Source organism: Lissotriton vulgaris, chromosome 7 (genome assembly GCF_964263255.1).
Source record: "Lissotriton vulgaris chromosome 7, aLisVul1.2, whole genome shotgun sequence".
Classification (NCBI taxonomy): Eukaryota; Metazoa; Chordata; class Amphibia; order Caudata; family Salamandridae; genus Lissotriton; species Lissotriton vulgaris.
Window position 1 is genome coordinate 1,729,935,072 of NC_141695.1, and position 22,335 is coordinate 1,729,957,406.

The 22,335-nt window shown below is 45.0% G+C and overlaps 1 long non-coding RNA gene across 1 annotated transcript; it reads right to left on the minus strand.

The window, feature by feature from the left end:
- Positions 1-56: 56 nt before the first annotated feature.
- On the minus strand, positions 57-17,870 carry LOC147706480 (uncharacterized). The gene is made up of 2 exons (XR_015297354.1): positions 17,839-17,870; positions 57-1,025 (listed from the first exon to the last, which is right to left on the minus strand). It is a non-coding gene; the product is annotated as an uncharacterized LOC147706480 (long non-coding RNA).
- Between the last annotated feature and the right edge of the window lie 4,465 nt (positions 17,871-22,335).

Below are 22,335 nucleotides of genomic sequence, written 5' to 3' on the forward strand. Positions count from 1 at the left end.
CATTCTAGTCAACATACACCACACAGTACATATGTGGACCCATGAGATGTACATAGTTAGTGATATGCTAGTATTTTTTATTGAAAGAATTTTAATGCAGTAAGAAGAAAAGTAGAACAAAGGCATTAAACACCATCAAACCGTCAAGCAAATCCAGAAGCAATACAAGGTACAAAACATAAAAAACACCACCAACAGACAAGTAAATGAAGAAAGGACAATGTTGGATCCTCTCCCTCATAATTATTAAACCATGCCCACATTTTATTATTTGCATTTTTTCATAGCACGAGCCTGGCCCAAGGGTGTTAGAACAATTTATAAGAGACAGCTTGTAGTACACATTTTTGCAGCACAGGAAGATTGTGTGATTTGCTGAGAATTCCTGGATGTTGAATAGAAGTTAGTGTTCTAGCATAGTTCTTCATGTTCCACAGTCAGCAGCCTGTAAATGCTAGGCAATGTTTCTTCCACCTCCTCCTCATACTTCATCATGGGCTCATGCTGTCCAGACATTAGATTTAGCTTGCTTAGACCAGATCCTGTGCAGTCTGGGTTCTGCATTTCTATAGCATACCTTAACTGCTAGCACTCATCACAACCACCAAAGGAACCCTCTCATCTTATACTGTGGTGGGCAAGCAGCGACACCACTAAGAGGGTGATCATAGTGGTTTAATGAACCGCTTACACCAAATGTTTTGCTTGTACTTGGTAAGTTGGAGGACTGGTGTACCAGACAAATCCTCCTCCACCCTTCCATTGGTCTTTGATCCACCAGCATCTCTGAGTTGTGCCCCCTGTAATATTCTTATTTCTATAAAAATGACAGCAGTGTCCCCTGTGACTAAACAGTTTGTTGTGCAGAGAGGAAGGTGGCCAGTGTCTCCAATTGCAGGTTGTCTCAACATTGTGACAGGAAGGAATGCTACACCTTGAAGAGCAGACAAAGAGGCGAGAGGTGAAGGAAACGGATGGGGTCCAAGGTCCACAATCATACATCAATCCTGGTCATCCTTCGATATCTGATGGGAATAAAAAAACACAGGAACAAAGTCAGACTCATAGAATTGTCAAACTCCAAGCCAACATCAGCTGTTCCAGCTCTGTCTTGTTGCAGTCAGTAGCTTCCTGGCTCCACGATTACTAGCCCTGTTGAGATGACTATTCCTGTGGGAACATTACGTTTCGGACACCTTTCGGCAAGGGGCACCTGAAACTGAGACACTGCTCTCTACATCCCTGGATGCATCATAGACTGTGGTTTGCACTGCAGTAGGTCTGCTCACAGCTTAGAGAAGACAGGCCACTGGAATTCCCAGGGCTGCCAAGTTTTCTGATTGTCTATGTGTGACATTTCTATCTGTGCAATGTGTTTTTGTGAGACCTTGCTACAACATATATATGTATATGTAGAGTGACACTTAACTGCTAGCTAGATAATGCCCTACCGCATGAGAATCTTACTACACTACTGGAAGAGGTGTGGCGCTGTGGCTTTGGTGACTGACTCCGGAATCTGGGGATCACGGTTCGATCGGCGGCAGTTTAGCCCAGCACCATGTGACTCTGGGCAATAGGTTACTTAATCTTCCTGACAGCCCCCAGCGCCTAGAGACCCTTATTATTATTACAAATGGGGATTATTATACATTTTGTGTTCATTGTAAGTGTCTAGAGAGAGCCCTAAAGCTGACAAACGCTGGGGGTAGCATTCGAACACGTTGTTGGATCGTGAAATTAATTCAAGCATTCCATCCATCACTTTTTTATATACTTCAATTATTGACTGAGTTACATCCGAGAACTATATGGCGGCAAAGAGGATGATTGATGTCTTTAATGAATTTTACGCAAGATATAGATGATAAGAAACCATGAGCATTTTTTATTTAGAAAATCAAATTCCTTTTGACCTAACCAACCTTCTTCCAAATCTTCACTGGTGATATATTACTTCTTTTATAGTGCATCAAGAATAAGATGTACTCAACCTATGATATTCTTTTATTGAAGAATTGATGTAAGATTTTCACTTCATAGTCTTCTTTGTGATGGTTCAAAGTTCTGCCACCTTTATTTGAGCCTATAACCAGTTATGTAATAAACTATTTCAATCCTTCGTGAGAAATAGAGAGCAGGACACTATATTCTCTTAGCATCTCCACACATTAGTATGTTTTACAACATAGACCTCTTTTAGAAAAGAGAGTTAAAGAATTGTTGTGCAATAAACTTTGCTGTGGAATGAAATCAAGATGGATTTCAGTTCAGATAACATTGAAGAACAAAATCATTACCTGTTTATACAAACTCTATTCACCATGGGCCAGATGTGCGAACCTTCTGGCAAGTTTGAGGAACACAGTTCTGTCTAGTTTTAGCAATTTCCGACTATTCTTCAATTGTGGTAAAATTGCTAAAACTAGACAGAACTGTGTTCCTCAAGCTTGCTAGATCCATCATGGAGATGCAACCAATGTTTTCTGTCATACAAACAAGATTTATGGCTTACTGAAATGTAAAGGGAAGTCCTTTGGTCCTCAAGTGTCATAAATATGAAAATCTGACTATTCTTCAATTGCGCTAATTTTGAGATTCGTAATTTATATGGTTGACGAAATAGAACTTGATTCTTGTAACAGACAATTCTATGGGCATTTCACATTTTACAAGTCTTTTGACGATCATGTTTTTACTCAAATGTTTTCTAGATCTTTTGATTGACTTCACAAAATCAACTAGAGCCTCGTCCATAATATCCTTGATATTTATAATCCACAGACCACCAACTTAATTTAAAAATGCATTATCCATTTGCTTTATAGCAGCTTCCAAAGTAAAGAGCTTTGAAATAAACTTGTGTTACTTTTTACAAATGTTGTCATGGGGGGAACTATGCTTGTTTTGAGCTTTTGTGTTTAGCCTCAGTAATTACTCTACAAACTTGCAAGCTCTAGTACAACATCAACCACCTTGGCAGGGAATCAAGACTATCCAGCCTATTGTTCCAATAGAGCATTTGACTGAGGTATTATTTTGTTTATGTGTTTCATGAAGAGACATGTTGTTTTTATTACCACTAAACCTTTCTTTCATAACGTTTTGAAAGACCTTCTGTGCTTTCTTTGGAGGGATCACATGTCCATCCCTCACATGATCAGTAAACATTTGTGTGTATGTATGGTGATCTAGTGCATGGACATCCACTGGTTTACAGGAGAGGTCCTGCTCCCACCAAGCCCTAAAAGAGCACATTACTCTCTTATTGTCTTTTTTTCTCTTTTAATGGAGGGAAATCGGGGAGAGTGAACGCTTCTTGTCATATGTTGAGCCCATCTGCAGAGAGAAAAATGGGCTGCCGTGCGCCAACGCAGGCACTTTGCACCATGGTGCAAGGGATCCTGCATTGCGGGGATGATTATTTTTGTGCATGAAGGAAAACCTTCAAACACTAAAACAATCACAAGAGGCTTTTCGCTCTTTCTATGTTTGCTGCAGAAAATATATTTCTCCTCATTGTGCCTCCCTCACACATCCCCTGAGGGGGTGTACGTTTTTGCCGCTGCCTCAAACTTATGATTTCTCGTAAATCTGGGGCAGTGTCAAAAAGCCATAAATGTTGCTGGAAACGCCTCCAGAAACACCCATGGAACGTCTTTTTCACGAAGTTTTCTGTGCCAAAGGGGCACATATTTATAAGGCCATAAAAAGTCAAGTAACATGGCTTTACATGGCCTTATAAATATGCCAGTGGCACATTGCGACGCAGAAATGTAAAAAAAAAAGTGAAGTTCCGGCAGCGCAAAAGTTCTGGTAGAGGCCCCCTAATGATTATAGAGAAGTCCCAATATGTGAAAAGTAGTTATCTGAGTAGCACAGGAATAATACCTTCTGTCTCATTAACCTGGATTTTATTTTTAATACGTTAGGTCTATGACACAACAGAATGGCCACATTCCTTGGCCCGAGCGTAAGTAATAATTACCAGAAAAATTAATTTAAAAGCCAGTTATTGGAAAGTATATCAAAGAAGAGCTGGACTGGCCTTTCACTGCATCTGGCATTTCCCTGGTAGGCTGGAGCATTAGAGGCTTTTGAAATCCCAGGCCACCTGCTGGCGCCTAAGTCACTTTCCTCAGCTCCTGAGAATAATTTCAGCAGACATAGAGGAGAGGAAGGAAGAGAAAGCACAAGATCATGGAAGCAGTAAGAGGTATGATGGAAAGAGAGAGACAAGGAGAGGATAGAAAAGGAGTGTGCTAGTTTAAGCATTTTTCCAGGGCTGCTTCTGGTTCCGCAGTTTGGCCATGTGTCAAAGAGATTTTTCTCCACTAGTGAGATGCCTTGTGCTTTCTATGCAGGGCCGGCTCTAGCAATGTTTGAGCCCGGTGCAACAGTTTTTTTGGCACCCTCTCTCCCCATGACCTCCTCCACAAATTCACTCAGTACCACCCTTCAACAGTGCCCCTCATCTCTCTATAGTCTCTCTCTGACATGCATTTCAAGCACTACTCGTAGTTTACTCACACTCAGTTCTGTGATCTGCATGGTACAGGCTCACACTTCTTTTGCACTCCAGTTGTTTCCACTGGCATTTCATTAGTGTGAGTCCTCTGTGTATCAACTGGCATGGGGTCTGGATCTCATTGTACTGCTGTGTTTAAGGATAAGCGAGGAGTTGTCGCAGGAGGTGATCCAATTGTTGAAACTCTTGATGATTTGGGGAGGCTGGTGGTGTGTTCAGTGTGGTGGGTGTTGAGAGAGGTGTTCCAGTGTTTGTCTATGATGCTGTTCCAGTTTCGGCTGGGTAGTATGGCGATGTTGCGCGTGTGTTTGACCGGGTCGGGGATGCTGAACCTAACTACCGAGTGGTCTGTTCTTGGGACAGGTTTGCTGTTTTCCACTTAGATGTTGTTGAAGTTGGTGAAAATAGGGGCCAGGTGGTGTCCAGCAACATGGGTAGGTCCTTTTTCTCATTGGGCGAAGCCCAGGCTTCCATGGCCTTCAATGAGTGCTCTTGCTCCTGAGTTGGGGTTTGTGTGGTCTTCGAGGTGGAAGTTCAGGTCTCCGAGTGGGATGTAATTGTTAGAATCGAGGGCAAGTGGTGCAATGAAGCCCGTTATGGTGTCGGCGAAGTGATGCATGGGCCTGGTGGTCTCTAGGCGAGAGTGCAGCTTAGGGTGAAGTTGGCTGTGATGTGGAGCTTGACCAACAGGTGTTCCATGTTAGAAGATGACGTGTCCGTGAATGTATTGCAGCTGGTGGTGTTCATGTGGATGATGGTGATCCTGACTCAGTGCTTGTGGGTTTCGTCTTGCCTGGCAAACTTGTAACAAGTGGAGTTGTCTGTAGCGATATGCGGTGCCAATGTAGGGCTGAGCCAGGTTTTCATGAGGAAAACTTGGTCAGGTGGTACTGTTGTGCAGCAGGTGCCAGATAACTGTGGTTTGTTTGGTTAGTGAGTGTTCAGGAGTGTGCTTGCAAGTGTGGAGTATTGTGTGGGTGGTTGCACAACTGTGTGAGTGTGAGGTAGGGGATGTTGAGTCCTGTTTGAGCGGAGTGGTGGGTGTGGTTAAGTACTTTTAGTGACATTGTATCTTTCTTGGATCTGGCAAAGGCCACAATGAGTTGATTATCCACTTTGTCCTGGTAAGTGCAGCTGGTAAAGTTGGAAACAGTATGCATGAAATTGTCTATGAAGGTAATCTTTCCCTAGGCGGAATGAGGAGGAACAGAGGACGATGGAATGGTGATAGGCTGGCTCATATAACAAGCACTGGCGTTGCCAATAGGTCTCGCAGTAGGAAAGTTGGAGCTATTACAATTGCAAATAGCAATGCCTTTTATTTTTGTTTTCATTTTAAAAACATAAAGGGCTTTGTCATTTACAAAACCAATAGCTCCAACTTTCCTACTGCGAGACCTATTGTGCACTGCACAGTGTGGGTTAAAGTGGCACTGCGTGGGTGTGAGTGCCTTTGGGTGAGTGGCGTTCCATGTGTGATTGTTGATGCGTGGGTGAGTGGCGTTGCGTGGGTGAGTGGCGTTGCGTGGGTGAGTGGCGTTGCGTGGGTGAGTGGCGTTGCGTGTGTGAGAGTGGGCTTGCGTGGGTAAAAGTGGCACTGCGTGGGTGTGAGTGGTGTTGCGTGGGTGAGTGAGGTTGCGTGGGTGAGTGGCGTTGCGTGTGTGAGTGGCGTTGTGTGTGTGAGTGGCGTTGCGTGTGTGAGTGGCGTTGCATGTGTGAGTGGCGTTGCATGTGTGAGTGGCGTTGCATGTGTGAGTGGCGTTGCATGTGTGAGTGGCGTTGCATGTGTGAGTGGCGTTGCATGTGTGAGTGGCGTTGCGTTGAGTTGCGTTGAGTGGCGTTGCGTGGATGAGTGGGGTGTGTGGATGAGTTGCGTTGCGTGGATGAGTGGTGTTGCATGGATGAGTGGCGTTATGTGTGTGAGTGGCGTTGCGTGAGTGAGTTGCGTTGCTTTGAGTGACTGGCGTTGCATGTGTGAGTGGCGTTGCGTGTGTGAGTGGCGTTGCATGTGTGAGTGGCGTTGCATGTGTGAGTGGTGTTGCATGTGTGAGTGGCGTTGCGTGGGTGAGTGGCGTTGCATGTGTGAGTGGTGTTGCGTGGGTGAGTGGCGTTGCATGTGTGAGTGGTGTTGCGTGGGTGAGTGGCGTTGCATGTATGAGTGGCGTTGCATGTATGAGTGGCGTTGCATGTATGAGTGGCGTTGCGTGGATGAGTGGGGTTGCGTGGATGAGTTGCGTTGCGTGTGTGAGTGGGGTTGCGTGGGTGAGTTGCGTTGCGTGTGTGAGTGGCGTTGCATGTGTGAGTGGCGTTGCATGTGTGAGTGGCGTTGCTAGTAAGCTTGTTGACCTTTCCTTTTTCTCATTTTTGACTGATGAGTCTGACCTCGGAGTTTAATGTCCCAGGACAAGAAGAAAAGATTGTTGCCTTCTCTCAAGAATCCCTTGATCAAAGCCGACCTGCAGAAGGATTGCCAAACGGGCTGTACAAACGCTTTCAAATGTGTTTTCCTACTGTTCCTCGGTGCTCTTGGCTTGTAAGTCAGCTGTGTTTACTGGCAACGAACACAAGGAAAACAAGTAGCAGTACTCGAGGAACTGCTGAGACCCACATCCCGTCGCCACAAACAATGTGTGATCCTCCCACCTCCAAAATGATCACACGAGTTCAAGTATTGGAAAAAGGCTCTGCAAGTAAAAATAAATGCACGCACGGAGACAAATTGAAAAAAAAAAAATGAGTTCGAGCATTGGAAAAAGGCTCTGCAAGTAAAAATAAATGCACGCACAGAGACAAAGTGAAATAAAGAATGGCAGCCGAAGCAAATACAAACAAGCAGCAATTGGCCACGGCCTGCCTGCGAGGCTCAAAGTGTTAGAAGGCAGGTCTTGGGCAGAGGCAGAGTACTTCCCTTGATCAAAGCCGACTTGCAGAAGGATTGCCAAACGGGCTGTACAAACGCTTTCAAAAGTGTTTTCCTACTGTTCCTCGGTGCTCTCGGCTTATAAGTCAGCTGTGTTTACTGGCAACGAACACAAGGAAAACAAGTAGCAGTACTCGAGGAACTGCTGAGACCCACATCCCGTCGCCACAAACAATGTGTGATCCTCCCACCTCCAAAATGATCACACGAGTTCAAGTATTGGAAAAAGGCTCTGCAAGTAAAAATAAATGGACGCACGGAGACAAAGTGAAAAAAAAATGAGTTCGAGTATTGGAAAAAGGCTCTGCAAGTAAAAATAAATGCACGCACGGAGACAAAGTGAAATAAAGAATGGCAGCCGAAGCAAATACAAACAAGCAGCAATTGGCCACGGCCTGCCTGCGAGGCTCAAAGTGTTAGAAGGCAGGTCTTGGGCAGAGGCAGAGTACTGACTTAGGAATGACTGTGAGGCGCATTGGTGTGAAGCACATCAAAGGGCTTCTCCTCCCCTAATTAGGTGAGGAGAAGCCATTTCGGGAAACTGAAAGTACGGCCGGCCTGCGGCCGGCCATGAATAATTAGGGGAGGAGAAGCCCTTTGATGTGCTGGGCTGGCCCTGAATGCGCGTGCATGTTTAATCACGTGGTTCACGTGAACTGCATGAAAACCGCGGGGCTGAAAGCCCTTTGGTTTGACGATGTTTTTGCCACTTGAATTCTCGCCCCGCTCGATGCGCTTGCGCACATCGATAGGTCGCGAGACCTAAAAAGTGGAAACTACCTTGTGGACTAATACTCAGCAGGTGTGGAAGACCAGCTTTACCTGGTAGTAAACTGAGAAGCGTGGGTAAACTATAAGGGTCTGAAGTTCTCTGGCCCTATATGTTGAAATTATCACTACTAGCAACACCATTTTCATAGTAGGAAGAACTGGACAACTGTGCATGGGCTCAACATGGGATGACTTGAAGAAAGTCAATATGAGATTCAATTAAAGTCTTTGGATCCATCATAATTCAGAACTGGGATAACCAATGCCTTATTTTCTTTATACTTGATGGAGATTTATGTTGAAATATTTGGAAAGTTTATTTACAAGTATTTCAGTTTTGGTGTTTGATGGGAAACAATTGACGAATTGCAGCCTTCTCCTTTCACGCCCTCTGTTGTCCTGAAGGGATGTGACTGTGTTGCAAATACAGAAGGGAAATGGCAAAGACCAGTCTATGTGTTAAAAAACCTGAATAATGAGCAGATGACATTGCATGCATTTGACTACTGTGTTTGAATGCACAGCAAATGCTACAAAACAAAATATATAAACAAAATAAAAAAGACTCTGTATTGAACATTTTCATTTTGAGCTCCTGCAAGGTTATTCTGAGCATACTGCAGCACCACCCAGTACCTCTAGTTCCTGAGCCACTGCTTCTGGAGAAAGGTTTCTTGAACATTTTTGAATCGAGCAAAGATATTTTTAAAGTGAGGAATCAGTGGAAAGACATGTATCCAGCCAGGGCCTGTGTTAGCCTTGGTGGTGCATTGGGCGACAGTCTTTTTTTTTTGGCGGCACCCCATGACCTCCTTCTCCACTAATTCTGCTCACTACCATTCTCCAACAGAGAATTTTATGGATTTATATTTTTTGTAAATTGTGTTAAAATGAAATGTGTCTTTTATTATGTTATCACTATGAGGATCCACAAGCTGTGTATGGTTTTAAAGACTATGGTCTAAATAAACATTGTTTATCTCTCTCTCATTCTCCAGTATTACATCTTTCATAGATTCACATGCTTGTATCTTCCCCGTCGTCATGGTGGGAGTCTCACGGTAACAGAATGACCAAGCAGTATCATAGAGAAGAAAAACTGCATAGAAAATCCCCATAGGGGCTGTATTATTTGGTAACCAGACCATTTCTTTGTTTGGTCCAAAAGCCAGCCAATCAGCATTGCTGCCCTGCCCTCACACTCCCCAGCAGAAGCTTCCTGCCTCAGATTTCCAACCGCCTTCGTGTGAGAAAGGAGTCTCCCTGAGCTCTGCTCAGTTTTTCTGTTCCTGAGTGAACTTTTGACCCTTTGGAATCTTGTTTCCTGTCTGCTGGATTAAGGTATTGTGTGTACCTATTTTTCTCATTATGGCTGAAAGCTCTAAAAAGAGGCTGTTCAGGCCTTGCAGATCCTGTGGGAAGGCCAGACTTTACTCTGAGGACCCACATAAGGACTGCCTTTACTGTCTCCATCCAAAACATGTGGCGAAAGACTGTAAACTCTGTAGAAACTTTTCTGACAAAACTAAAAGAGACAGAGAGGCTAGATTGCTGTTATGGCTTCAGAAGAAGAAGGCCACATCAGGCTCAGATTCTGAGGAGGAATCTTCTCATTCAACTCCCAAGAAAAGAAAGGCTTCTGTTTCTGTGGAGAGAGTAGAGTCTAAAAGGAGTAAATCTAAGGAGAAATCAACCTCATCTCTTCCTATTACTCCTCTGGAAAAGCAGTCAAGTCTTAAAGGACCTGGGTCTGCGCCTTCGACCAGCTCCCTAGCTTCTGCTTCAAAACCTGTGGTGAAGACTTCAGCTCCGTCAACGACTTCACCGTCGACGACGACTTCGTCGACGACGACGGCTTCGTCGACGACAGGATCTAAAGCTACGTCGACGGCGACGACGTCGACGACAACAACATCGACGAGTAAAATTTCACTGTCGACGAAAAGACCGTCGACGACGACGACGACGACTCCGTCGATGACAAGTTCGACGTCGAGGATGTCGACGGGGGCCCCGTCGACGATGGTCACGTCGACGAAGGCTCCGTCGACGAAGGCTCTGTCGACGAAGGCCCCGTCGACGATGGTTCCGTCGTCGGTCCCGTCGACGACACCGTCGACGAAAATCGTGCTAACATCTGCAAAAGCATTCAAATCACCGCAGTCGAAGACCATGATCTCGATCCGGTCTTTTTTGGTCGACCAGGGGTTCGGCTACTATCAGTAAATCTGCAGAGTTCACCTCATGGACAAAGATTTCTCCTTTGCCACCATTCTCATTGCTAGAGCAGGACTCAGATGGAGAGGAGTCCTCAGGTGCCGCCTACAGTCCTTCTCAGCTTCAGATAAAGAGCCAATACACGGACGAGGAGGAAGTATATTCCTTCAAGGACAGACCCTAATCTTCCAGATATGAGTCATTTCAGGAATCTGGTGATTATGATGAGGAGGAGGAGCAGCATGAGGACTCACGTGAGGAGGAACGTCAAGAGACGGTTTCCATACCTATCACTCTTGTGTCTGACCTTAGGTTGATGATAAACGACTACTACCGTCGTTTCCCAGAGGCGAATACCTCGCAACCAGCTACGCAGACGCCTTCCTCGCAGACGCCTAAAGCACCTGCTTCACAAGAACAAGGGGTGAGATCACCGCAAGTGGTTACTATAAGGGATGACCTAACGGAATCCGACGAAGATGAACAGCCTGAAGAAGGAGAGCTTGTCCATGATGCTTCGGGGCAGGAATGGAATGAATACATTTTACCATCGGCTTCATCACCTGTCCCACTACAGTCTACCTCCCCTCCTCAAGACATCGGAGGCTTCCATGATATCATGGAAAAAGCGGCCAAGAGATTCAATCTGGATGTGGAAGTGCAAGAGACGGATTGTTTCTTGTACGATTTCAAAGATGATAACAAAAGATCGCTTCGCTCAATCCCGATTATCCCTCACATCTGGGAAGAGGGCCTAAAGATTCTGAAAACACCGGCGTCTATAGCGGTTTCAGTTCCCCGAATTGAAAAAAAGTACAGAGCACCAGAGTCCACAGCAGCCTGCCTCATTGGGCACCCCAGACCGGAATCAGTCGTGACGCAGGCGGCGCAGAGAAATTCAAAGAACCCGGTGGCTACTTCCTTAGTGCCACCAGACAAGGAAGGAAGGAGAATGGATGGTGCAGGTAAGAGGTTTGCGGTCATGGCAGCCTCTACCATTAAAGCGGCAAATGCAATGGCACTGATTGGCCGTTACAACAGACAAATGTGGTCCGATCTTGCACCCATACTTTCTGCACTTCCAGAAGATAAAAAGGAGGAAGCGGCAGCCATCCTTAAAGACGGAGCTAAATCTGCTGCCGAATCTATCGACATCGCCATGGATGTCTCGTCTATGGCCTTCAGGCAGATGGCTGGAGCGGTTTCGCTTCGCAGGCAGGGATGGCTCAAGGCGACTTCTTTTCGCCCAGAAGTGCAGGCGAAAATTGTCGATATGCCTTTTGATGGTGAAAATTTATTTGGGAAGCATATCGATGAGGCGTTGCAAGGCATAAAGTCGGACACGAATACAGCTAGAGCGCTGGGATCCCTTCAACAGGGAAGGTTTCAGTCCTTTCGAAAGAGGGGTGCAAGAGGTCAATTTAATCAAAGACCCTCTTTTCAGTCCAATCGATATCAACCGTATAATCAACAGGGATATCGACAGTATAATACCAACAACCAGTTCAGGTCCTCCAACTCCTCTTACCAGCAACAGTCCAGAGGCAAATCAAACACCAGGGGGAAAAATCAACAGTCTAACAGACGTCAATGATTTCAGGCCGGCGCTCCCCACACAACAGATCCCGGAAAACGACCACTATCTGTCTCAATTCTTCACCAACTGGATGTCCATAACATCAGACAAATGGGTTCTAGATGTCATAAGCAGGGGCCATACTCTGGAATTTGTGGAAATACCACCGGATCATCCCCCAGTACTCAGGCTCAACCAACATCGCCAGGAAATGCAGAAAGAAGTACACTCGCTTCTGCAAAAGGGAGCCATAGAAGAAGTGCCGCAACATCTCAGAGGGAGAGGCTTCTATTCGCATTTCTTCCTCATCAAAAAGAAACAAACCCTGAAATGGAGACAGGTATTGGATTTGAGGGATCTCAATCAATACATAAAGAAGATACCCTTCAGAATGCTATCGTTGCAGGAGATCCTACTAATGATAAAGGAAAAAGACTACATGGCGTCCTTGGATCTCATGGATGCATACTTCCATATTCCCATTCATCGGAAGCACAGGAAGTATTTGAGATTTGTTGTGGAGAGTCGCCACTTTCAGTTCAAGGTCCTGCCATTCGGACTCAAATCGGCCCCGAGGGTGTTTACCAAATGCATGGCCCCGGTGGCGGCCCACTTAAGACTGCAAGGGCATTACATTTACCCATATCTGGACGACTGGTTAGTGACAGGTCCATCTTTCAAGGACGCAGCAAGATCTCTTCAGAGCTGCATCCGGCTGTTCCAGCGCTTGGGTCTGAGGACCAACTTAGAGAAATCCTCGCTGACTCCGGCCCAAGGCATCCAGTTCTTGGGGGCATGGATATGCACCAGAGCAGGGAAAGCCTATCCTTCCGAAGACCGGAGGAGAAAGATCATGGGGCTAACGGCATCACTTCAAACAAAAAAGTCCACTTCCGTGAGGCTGTACAAGTCCATGTTGGGGATGATATCATCCTGCATCCCACTGGTGCCAAACTGTCGCCTTCGAATGAGGCCTTTGCAGGAACAACTGGACGAGCAGTGGGTCCAATCCAAAGGAACCTTCGAGGATCGCATTACCATCACGAACCGTATGAAGGTGGCCATGTCATGGTGGAAGGTTCAAAAGAACTTGGACCAAGGCTTGAGCTTTATTCCTCAAGATCACCACTTCGTGATGACAACGGACGCTTCGCTGAAAGGATGGGGTGCGCATCTTCAGGAGCTAGAAATTCAGGGCCTTTGGTCAGATTGGGAAGCTCAGCTTCACATAAACATGTTGGAGCTAAAAGCGGTGTTTCTGGGGCTTCAAGCATTCCTTCCCAGAATACGCCAATCGTCAGTACTTATCCAGACGGACAGCACCACGACTATGTTTTACTTAATAAAACAGGGTGGAACGAGATCCAAACAGCTGTCGACATTGGCGCAAAGAATCTGGAAATGGCTGATATCCAACGGCATTTCCATTCAGGTCCAGCATATACAGGGAGTCCTCAACACACGGGCAGACGCCCTGAGCCGCACTTCCAAGGTGACGCACGAGTGGGAACTGCACGACACTCAGATTCGCAACTTGTTTCAAAGGTGGGGCACCCCCACATTAGACTTGTTCGCAACAAAGCACAACTCAAAGTGTGTCCAATTTGCATCCAGGTACCATCAACAAGGTTCCAAGGGAAATGCATTTCTCATGGACTGGACAGGAAGATTTGCCTACGCCTTCCCTCCGTTTCCGGTGATACCGCGAATCCTGCGCAAGATGAGATTAGAACCGTGCCATGTCATACTGATAGCACCAGCCTGGCCAAGACAAGCGTGGTTTTCAGACCTACTTCAAATGTCGAAGGGCAACACGATCCAGCTTCCGACATTTCAGAACCTTATCTCCATGAAAGAAGGGCAGATTCTGCACCCGGATCTGCAATCGCTAAAATTGTCAGCATGGAACCTCATGAGCGGGAATTTCAAAATATAGACATTCCGCAGGAATGCAGGCATATTCTTTCGCAAGCCAGAGCTACATCAACAAACAAAACATATGCAGCGAAATGGACCCGTTTCTGCCACTGGTGCAGCAGTCAAAACTTGCATCCGTTTGAGGTACAACCAGAAGGTGTCTTACCTTACCTGTTGTCACTTTCTAAGGCAGGTCTGTCGCATGCCTCGGTCAAGGTACACCTGGCAGCAATATCACGCTTCAGGCGGAAGCCAAATGAACCATCTCTCTGGTCTTGCAGGATAATAAAGGAATTTATCAAGGGGCTTTTTAGAGTTTTCCCACCCATCCGGCGCCCACCAGTACCGTGGCACCTCAATACAGTCCTATCGCAACTTATGAGGCCGCCTTTCGAGCCTATACACAAAACAGACTTACAGTTCCTGTCATGGAAAACAGCTCTTCTGCTCGCCTTAACATCAGCAAGGAGGGTTAGCGAAATCCAGGCCTTTTCAGTGGAGGAACCCTTCTTACAATTCCGTCAGGACAGGGTTATATTAAGAACAAATCCTACTTTTATTCCCAAAGTGACAACGTCTTTTCACCTGAATGAGCCTATTATTTTGCCTACTTTTTTCAGCAATCCCTCATCGGAAGCAGAAAGAGCCTTACACTCTCTAGACATCTCTAGATGCCTAAAGTTCTACATTGAACGGACAAAAACGTTCCGCAAGTCCAAGCAATTATTCATTGCATTCGAAGGACAAAGGAAAGGCCTTCCCTTGTCAAGACTGAGTATTGCCAGATGGATATCATCAGCTATCCTGAAATGTCACGAAAAAGCGGGAAAGCCGCTAGGTTCTAAGGTGCATGCACATTCCACGAGAAAGATGGCGACTTCGATGGCCTTATTCGCAGGAGTGGCGCTGCCTGACATCTGCAGAGCAGCAACGTGGAAGAGCGTGCACTCATTTACAAGACACTACTGTCTAGACACTGCGTGGAAAGAGGACACAGCAGTGGGACAAGCTGTTCTGAAACGTCTATTTCAGTAAGGTACATAATGGCATGATTTATTGTCTATGCAGTACTTTGGTTTATGTGTCGACATGCATTTATCGTATTTCTTATATACTGATGTGTATTGTTATATCATTGCTTACGGCAGAGCTTCCTTCTTAGTTCTGTCCTGGAAACGCTACAAATTTGGTGAGCACTGCTTACTACTCTGATACAAGCATGTGAATCTATGAAAGATGTAATACTGGAGAAGGAATTAGTTACTTACCTGTACACTATAGTTCTCCAGTATTATCTTTCATAGATTCACATGCGCCCGCCCGCCTCCCCGTTTCTCAGGCAGAACCTGTTTCTCGGTATTTATCCATGTCTCTCACTCGGGGACGGAAATCTGAGGCAGGAAGCTTCTGCTGGGGAGTGTGAGGGCAGGGCAGCAATGCTGATTGGCTGGCTTTTGGACCAAACAAAGAAATGGTCTGGTTACCAAATAATACAGCCCCTATGGGGATTTTCTATGCAGTTTTTCTTCTCTATGATACTGCTTGGTCATTCTGTTACCGTGAGACTCCCACCATGACGACGGGGAAGATACAAGCATGTGAATCTATGAAAGATAATACTGGAGAACTATAGTGTACAGGTAAGTAACTAATCCCTTCTCCAACAGTGCTCCTCATCTCTCCATAGTCCCTCTATTTCATGCATTTCATTTTTTAAATAGCGCTAACCACAGTTCACTTTATGATGAGTCAAATCTGCCACTAGACACAATTCCGATGTCTCACCAGAAGGAACATTAATACCCAGACATATCTTGACATTTTTATTGTTGCTTGACACTGCTCGAGGCACAAGGAAATTCACTGCTTTTAAAACCATAAGTAATTTCTAAACACAGCACCCCCCACCAATGTCAGCGTCAGGTGCAGCTGCACCGCTTGCACTACCCTAAAGCTGGCCCTGTTTCTATGCTCCCCAGAAAGGGTATCCATAATAAGCTGTGAGACAGCAAGGAGAAAATTGATACAATGAGTGGTTCTTTAACAGTTGATTCACTTATCATGAGTCTAACATGACAGTGATAGGGGCTCTTGTGAGCCGAAGGAAAACTTTAGAGAGCCGATGAAAGTCCAACATCTCAGTCCTTCGATGCCCTCAAACCTCCCAACTTGGCAGAGTTCAGAAAACTCCGGGGAGGCAGACCAGGGCTCGAGTCGGGGTACCACGCGGGTGGACGGCGTCCCCCCACTTATTTTACCGGGGGAACGCCGTCCCCTCTGCCAAACAGCTGGACTTCACTCTTTGGCCTCTCTGGGACGAGGAGCTCGGCACCTTTCGTGACGTCACTTCCAGTGACAGCATCCCCCCCACTTCTTTTTTTACAACTTGTGCCCTGAGGCAGACCAACTACTACGTTACCACTTCCTGGGGAAAGCAGCCCCTTCTGAGGGCTTTTCAGTTTTGTGAATCCTCGATAGTTAATGTTAATAGAGCAGTGTTTCCTTAAATAAAACAAAAACATTGAAAACGGGCATAGACTATGTGCTGTCTGACCATCTAATTAGGGAACCTGAATTCTGGGTAATCAAAAGAAACTGAGCTCCAGCTTGCCACAGAAGTTGAGCTTTTCACATGTTTAATGATAATTGAGCAATACACTGAATTGAACCTCATACCTGGAGCGGTGAGGTGGCTAGTGAGAATACATGGAAGATAGCAGAGTTGAAGGACTGTAGGTTAAGATAAACTATTTATTCTTCAACATTGTAGCTTTATATAGATTCACAGCCATGAATAATGCTCCTCAGAACAGCACATGTATGATATACATTCAAATAAAACAGTAATGAAGATCACCTTAGTTATACAGGCAATGCAGTACCATTTCTCTGACTGCTGTCTCCAGGATTATGTTGAATTTACAGTTCAAAGAGTGGGTTCAAGTTACAGATCTCTCCTTAACTTAATCCATCAAGGCGACTTAAGTTTAGCTCTGAGTTTGAGCACTGCTCTTGAAATTTATGGGATGAAAATTTTCTATCCCTTCATGGTGGAAAACTGCCTCATTTGATTGCAGTTCCAAATGGAGACCCAGGGCTGTTCCTTTGTATGGTGGGAAATTTGGAAACATAGGGTCCGATTTCGATGTTGTACGGACCGCCAATGACATTCAGGGCTGCGTGTCCGACTGCAGGATTATGACATTCAGGACTGAGGTCAGACTGCCGGATTACGATGCCGGAGGTTGGATAATTGCGGAATGGGGGAGAAAGACCACCGCCTCCAACTGGATCAAACATCCCGTCAGGGCGTCGGTCGGACAGGTAATCCCTGAATGGCAGTGGTGCCTCCACAGGCACCGCTGTTGGGATTATGGTATCACTTTCCTTTAGCCTTTTCTTGCGGTCCGACCGCCATGAAAAGGCAGACGGAAAGTGATTTTGGGGTTGCCTAGCAGGGCCCCCGTCCACCATTGGCCTCCGCTATTCTCCCCGAAACATCCATGCACTCTGTGCCAGCCCCTTCCAGGCTGCACCACAAGCCTTGATGCAAAAATGCATGTTTCTGACTGTCTACACGGCTGTTGAATCGCAATTCAGAGGTCGGGACCGCCACCTACTTGTCAGGCGGTCCAGATCCCGAAACAACGGCGGTCGGACGCTAGTCCGACCAACATTGTAATGAGGGCTATAGTTGCAGTTTGCATGACTCTTCAAACTTTAGGTATCCCATTAGTGATCAGCCTCTTAAATCACCCTGTTCCCGGGGCTGAGTAGTCAACAGAGCCACTGAGAGGTACATACCTCATGCCCCATTTTAATGTGCAGCTCTCAATTTGCTCGAAAAGAGTCACTATGAGATCCTAACTTTTTTTCATATAAACGCATTTTTTACTTTTCAGTACTCACCGCTGCTTGTGGTAGTTTTTAATCTAAGATCACTGAAGGGAAAAAGAAGAAAAATATTTCAGAACAGGTGATTAAAACAATCAAATTTACCCATAACATATAAGGAAAAATAAATACATTTTTTAGATGTTATGGCGACATGTTTTCTACGAGACTCATTAAATGATATCCTGCCCCACATTCAAATCATGAGGATAAAGCAAATAATGTTGGAGAAATCTGAATTATTAAAAGAGAAAGCAACATGACATAAAAAGATCAAGGAGAGTGCCTTGGACAACAGAGATCCCTTTTTGTATTGACAATGTAAACAAACATCTAATGAGACATTTTGAATGACTTCCAACTGATTTTGTATAATTTGAAGGAAAATGTAATGTCCAAAGAGTTTTTTCAGACTGAATAGGAGGTTAGGGGACAATAGTCCATGCCACAGTGACTTCCCGTCTGGACTACGCAAACGGCCTCTACCTGGCCTTACGAGCCTACCTTCTTAAAAAACTCCAAATGGTTCAGAATGCGGCTGCGAGATTAATTAGACATGTCCCTTTTCGGCAGCATATCTCTCCGCATATCAAGAAACTACATTGGTTGCTGGTAGCCAAGAGAATTAAACTGAAGGCCTTAGCTTTTCGTTCAATTCCTGGAAAGTGCCCAAGCTATTTGAAACAGAGGCTTGGCGCCTATAAGCAGACTCGCTCACTGAGGTCAAATTCTCAGAACCTGCTTTGCACCCCTAGAGTTAAGAAAGCCCGGATGGGTGGCAGATCTTTCATGCTTGTTGCGTCCGAGTTATGGAACTCCCTGCCTAATGCCTTGCTCCATATTGCCTCTGAAACTCAATTCAGGAAAGCAGCAAAAGAAATGGCTTTTTAACCTGGACAAATGGCCTCGAATTCTCGGTCGCTGAGTGATTCTCGCGCACCACCTGTTACTATAGCACCGGGACACCACATAGAAGGTTGCTGTTCGCGCTCTATAAATGGCTGTATTATTATTATTATTTAAGGGCAGATAATCAGTAGATGGAGCATCTTGATTGAATGAAAGAACAAGTACACTTCAAAGCAAAGCTTGCATTTGGTGTGAGACACTCTGGATTTTTTAAATCCTGGTATGAAGCCTTAAAGGCTAAAGCTTGGATTGCTCCAGTGCTCTTGACCGATGTAATGGCGTCAGGGTTCCCAACTTCTATGACCGCTTCTGTTTAGATGATGGGTGAATTGGCTTAAAGAAGCTTCTCATTGCAGCTGAAAACTCTGCATCAAGTTCCCAGATGAGGTGTCTATCTCCCTCAGTTAAATGGTTGCACCATCTGCTTGGAAAGAGACAGCACTTTACGCTGTCAAAAGTGGGGAACATACGCAGGCTCGGACCACAATTAATATTTTGTCACCAAGCGAAATTCAAGTGCCTTTAGTTAAGGGACCGTAGAAGAGTGAAAGGTCCTAGCAGGCTGTTGAAGGTGTATATGCCAAGACACACATTAAAGGCATCCTACAGCACAAACAGGACTCTGTGACTCTAAGGTCACACTGATAGGTGCTCTTGCAGGCTGAAGGAGAATGCACAATTCAAAGAGTGGATTCAAGTTACGCAACTCTCCTTAACTTAGTCGATCAGCGTGCCTTAAGCTTAGCTCTAAGTTTAAGCAGATCCCGGGAACACTGCCGGATGATATTCCACTGTCACTTCATGGTGGAAAACTGCCTTAGTTCAGGGCAGTTCATTATACACACTCTGGGCTGTTCCTTTGTATATTTTCCTATGCCCGAGGATGGGTATTCAACAGAGTTACCAAGCGGTATGAACCCCCTACATCCTATTTAAATATGGGGTTGTGAATTTGCTCAGAGTGACTATACCGCCCTAAATTCTTTTTCATATTACAGAATTATTTTTCACTTATCAAAAGTACTCACTGATGGGTGTGGTAATTGTGGGTGCTGAAAGGTAAAAAAAAAAGAAAAACATTTCAAAATAGTTGAATAAAACAATGAGATTTGTAGGATTGTAGGCTTGTAGGCTGAAGAAAGACACATTCACAATTTAAAGAGTAGATAGATGTTACACAATTCAACGTAACATGTTTGATCAGTTTAATCTAGGCCTGGGCAGTAAATTCCGTTCCGCTCGCGGAATTTGGGTAATTTCGCATTCCGCGGAGAACGTGAAATTGCCCAAAATTCTGCGTTCCGCGGCTTCGCAACATTTTTTCCTTGTTCGCGTTCTTAAAATGTGTGTTCGCAAGATATTTCCCCCTGAGCACGCAAACAGCAATTGCGAACAGGAAAAAAGCATTGCGAACAAGCAATTCCGCGTGTTCGCGGAATTTCTGCGTGTTTGCGGAGATTTTTTACCGTTTTGCAGAGATTTGTGTAATGCGATTATGCAAATTCCGCCCACCCCTAGTTTAAGCACAGCTTGTGAACCCTACTAGATACAAATCCACTCCCACAGCATGGTGGGAAACTGGGAACAGTTTACTATGAAGACCCGGGTTGTTCCTTTGTATGGAGAGAGATTTGGAAGCATATATGCTCCTTGCACCACTGTTCAAACGTTGGCATCACTGGCCTGACTCTGGGCATCCCACGGGTCATCATCCCTCGCACATTGTCCGGTGCCTGAGGATGGCTAGACAACAAAGTCACTGAAAGGTTGGGACGCCCCCCCCCGCCCCCCACCTACTCACCGTTGCCTTTGGTAGATATTTCATCTGGGGGCACTGAAGGGAAAAAGAAGAAAATCATTTCAGAGAAAGGTGAATAAAATACTCAAATTTAGTTTACCTATAACAGACCGGAAAAAGAAACATTTTTTTTAGACATTATGGCTCCATGTTTTTTTCCAAACTTATTTAAGGAGAACGTGGCAAATATGCAAATTGTGAGGATGAAACAAACACCTTTGCAGTAACCTCACTTGTTAAAAGAGAAAGGAAGATTGCATGAAAAATTAAAAAAGAGTAGATCGAAGAATAAATATTGAGGAGGTGAAAGTAAAATAGTAACAGTTCAAAAAAGCAATCTTTTGAAATAATTAAAAAAAAATAGGATTAGAAACACATGTCTAACTCCATGTAGTTCTATAACTGTGGTATGTTTCAGGGATTCATGTGGTTGAATAGTTTTGTGAATCCTCAATAGTTGATGTTAATGGAGCAGTGCTTCTGTAAATTGAAAAACATTGAAAACAGGCATAAACCATGTGCTGGCTAGCTACCTAATTAGGGGACCTGAACTCTGGGCAATGAATTTGCATGAAACTGAGCTCCAGCTCACCACAGAAGCTCAGTTGGTCACATGTTTACAGATAGTTAAGCAATGTACTTTTCTTCAAATGTCATCTTGAGGGAATTTGTAATTTATTTATCTGTAACTCTCACCATGAGTAAATGTCGTAGATATAAGTAGTGTCACCTACTACCATGTTACTCCTAACTCCTTTTGTAATTTACTTCGCTCTATTGCAAAGTGCTCTGACACCTCTTGGTAAAGTATGCGCTATATGAAAATGCATAAATAAATAAAATAATGAATAAATATACAGAATTAAGCCTCATACCTGGAGGGGTGTGCTAGTTAGTGAGAATACATTTAAAATAGCAAAGTTGAAGGACTGTAGGTTAAGATAAACTATTTCTTCTACAACATTGTAGGTTTTTGTAGATTCACAGCTGTGAAAGTCGATGATCAAAACAGTACATATAAGACATACATTGAAAAAATGCAGTAATGAACCTAACCTTAGTTATTCAGGCAATGCAGTACTCTTTCTCTGACAGCTGTCTCTGGGACCATGTGACTCGAAGGTCACAGTGATAAGGACTGTGTGACTCTGAGGTCACAGTGATCAGGACTCTGTGACTTTGAGGTGACAGTGATACGGACTCTGAGGTCACAGCGATCAGGACTCTGTGACTCTGAGGTGACAGTGATACGGACTCTGAGGTCACAGTGATCAGGACTCTGTGACTCTGAGGTCACAGTGATCAGTACTCTGTGACTCTGAGGTCACAGTGATCAGGACTCTGTGACTCCGAGGTCACAGTGATAAGGACTCTGTGACTCTGAGGTCACAGTGATAAGGACTCTGAGGTCACAGCGATGAGGTCTCTGTGACTCTGAGGTGACAGTGATACGGACTCTGAGGTCACAGTGATCAGGACTCTGTGACTCTGAGGTCACAGTGATAAGGACTCTGTGACTCTGAGGTCACAGTGATAAGGACTCTGAGGTCACAGTGATAAGGGCTCTGAGGTCACAGTGATAAGGACTCTGTGACTCTGAGGTCACAGTGATAAGGACTCTGTGACTGAGGTCACAGTGATAAGGACTCTGTGACTCGAAGGTCGCAGTGATAAGGACTCTGTGACTCTGAGGTCGCAGTGATAAGGACTCTGTGACTCTGAGGTCACAGTGATAAGGGCTCTGAGGTCACAGTGATAAGGACTCTGAGGTCACAGTGATAAGGACTCTGTGACTCTGAGGTCAC